Consider the following 2,727-nt stretch of genomic DNA (forward strand, 5'->3'; position numbering starts at 1 on the left):
CTCGAAGAAAACATAGGCAGCAAAAGGCCAGATGCGGGAAGCCATCTATTGTCAATGCTATCTTGAGAGTGCACCAAGGAACTAGGAAGGCTGATGAATCTTGAGCTTTAGCAGGGCTAAAAGCTATGCACTAATTGTTCTGTGTTGAGATGGCAGTGACTCGAAGCAATTTCCTGACCTAATAGCCTCAAAGTAAATGTTTACTGGACCTGACTGATCTTTCCTGATCTTTATTGGCCTTAGAGACGGTCTGCTACCTGTTTGCCGTGCTTTACTGAGGGCAAGATGTGTATCTAAAACTGAACAAAAAGCAGATAACGCCAGGTTTCAGGGTGCTTCTCCAAGACAGAGCCTCCACCTGGGCCCCCATGCCTTCTAAATTTGTATTTCTTGTCTAGTGTTTTCATTTGTGCATAGTCCCCTTCTTCAGATCCTGAACTCCTGCTACAAAAGGTTGCGGCACAACAGTTTTAGATGTGTTCTTACTGAAGCACAAGAATGTCCAGACCCATCCCGGTAGAGCCCTGTCCATCAGCCTCTCCGCTTTGACCTTGTAAACGGGGGTGAGACCAACCCTGCCTCCTGGTGTGGTGAAGGCTGCATGAGCTGATCTGCAGTCCCTGTCTCCAGCCCCTGTCTCTGCCTGGACCCTCCTAGCACCACTGGGACATCACACAAGCACCTCAGACTCCACCAGCCCCCCAACACACCCAAACTGCTGCTTTTTGGCGGTCCTGACCGGGATGGGTTGTCCGCCTACGCTCAACTTGTCTCCCCCGTGGCCACTCCATCTTCAAGCCCTGAGTCTCCCTCTGCACTGCTTTCTCATTTCTGCACCTAAACCAAAGCTGTGTTGCATGTGCCTGGGGCTCCTGCAGCTGCCTTCTGGGGGTGTCCCCATGTCGGTCATGGCTCCATTTCCCACAGTGGCTAGAAGCGAGGTCACGCTCCTCTGCACTGGGACCTCCCATTGCCCTGGGAGCAGAATCCACATTCCTGCCAGCTCCCAGGACTGGCCAGTGGCTGTGCTGCTTCCACATCTTAGGGGCCGGCCTGGCTCTCCTGCCTAGGCCTTCCCTCCTCCTGCCCTGGCTGAGGGCCCACATCACCCTCCACCTCCTCAGAGGTCCCTGTGTGCACCCAGTATCAGTCCATTCCCAGTCGCCACCTTTGTCAGGTGCTTGGTCACTGTCCTCCCGATCATAAAAGCTAGTCCTCGTTACGTCTGGGGCACCCAGCACACTGCCTGGCATGCAGTGGAGCTCAAGTATTTGCCGAGTGAATGCTGAATTGATTAGGCAGCCACTCTGTTCCACAGACCTGCCAGGCCTTTAATTTTGGTTTCTCATCTCCCCTTCCCACACTGCTGTGGCCTGGCCACCACGGGGGCTGGACCAAGGGTGTGTCTGACTCTACTGCCTGGATTCACATCCCAAACCTCAGGCCTCACACAGCAACCAAGTGTCCTGGTTTCCCCGTGACCAAGAGGGTTCCTGGGACCTGGGACTTTCAGTGCTGAGACCAGGATGGTCCAGCACCCAGGCACACCTTCTATTCACAGACCCCCATCACCCGTTTGCTGCATCTCTGCGTTATTCTAGTGACTTCACATTTATCTTTACACTAGAGGCCCAGCACACGAAATCGTGCGGGTAGGATCTCTAGGGCATAGCCTCCTACGATCAGGACCATCTTCTGCCTGTTCGCCAGTCCCCAGGCCAAATGCTGCCGCTAGGCTGTCAGGCGGTTGGGATCACCAGCTCATCCCTGGCTGCTCGGGGACCTCAGGCCTGCAGGAAAGCAGGTGCCTCCACGCACGTGCACCAGGCCAGCTGCTGATGGAACATGCTGCCCGCTCAGAGCTGTTCACATGGGCACCGCGGCCGCCGCTGCTGCTGCCACTGCTGCTGGGGCTTTAGGCGCTGATGGAAGCTGCAGGGTGCGCCTGCGACCTACCCGCCCCAGTGTGAGCAGCCCGAACAGGCAGTGCGCTCACCCCTGTGGAAGCCTGCCCAGCCCTGGCCGCCCAGACCCTGCTCTCCTGCCTCAGCTCTCTGGGAAGCACTTCTGCCTTCTGCCACTTGATTCTGGGAGTGTCATTGCTCACCAGGACATGTAGGTTATCTCCTGTTACTAAGACTAGAGGCCCGGTGCACAAAATTCATGCACAGGTAGTTTTCCTTGGCTTGGCCTGTGATCAGGGCTGATCAGGATCTCCGGCTGCCAGCCAGGGCCTTTCTTCATTCTGCGCCACCCCCTGGTGGTCAGTTCCCATCATAGTGAGCGATCGAACTCCTGGTTGAACTCCTGAGGGGACACTTTGCATATTAGCCTTTTAAATATATAAACTAGAGGCTCAGTGCACGAGATTCGTGCACTGGGGGGTGGGGGTCCCTCAGCCTGATCTGTGCCCTCTTGCAGTCCGGGACCTCTCAGGGGATGTCCACCTGCCGGCTTAGGCCCTCTGTAGCACCCACTGGCCTTGAAATCACCACCACCATGTCCTCAGACACCACAGGGGGCGCTGCAGCACTGACACTGCAGGTCCAGCTGGAAGGACAATTCTCTGCTCCTGAGTTGCTTCCAGTTTGCAGGGGAGCAGCCCCTGGAGGTGGTGGGGCCCCTGAGAAAGTGAGAGACAATGTCATGGAATTAGGTATTGTCCCCAATGTGCCAGGTGGAGTTTATCCCCTTTAGGGAGAGGTAAACCAACTCTCTGGGTCCCTC

This window comes from Myotis davidii, unplaced genomic scaffold (genome assembly GCF_000327345.1).
Source record: "Myotis davidii unplaced genomic scaffold, ASM32734v1 scaffold3, whole genome shotgun sequence".
Taxonomy (NCBI): Eukaryota; Metazoa; Chordata; class Mammalia; order Chiroptera; family Vespertilionidae; genus Myotis; species Myotis davidii.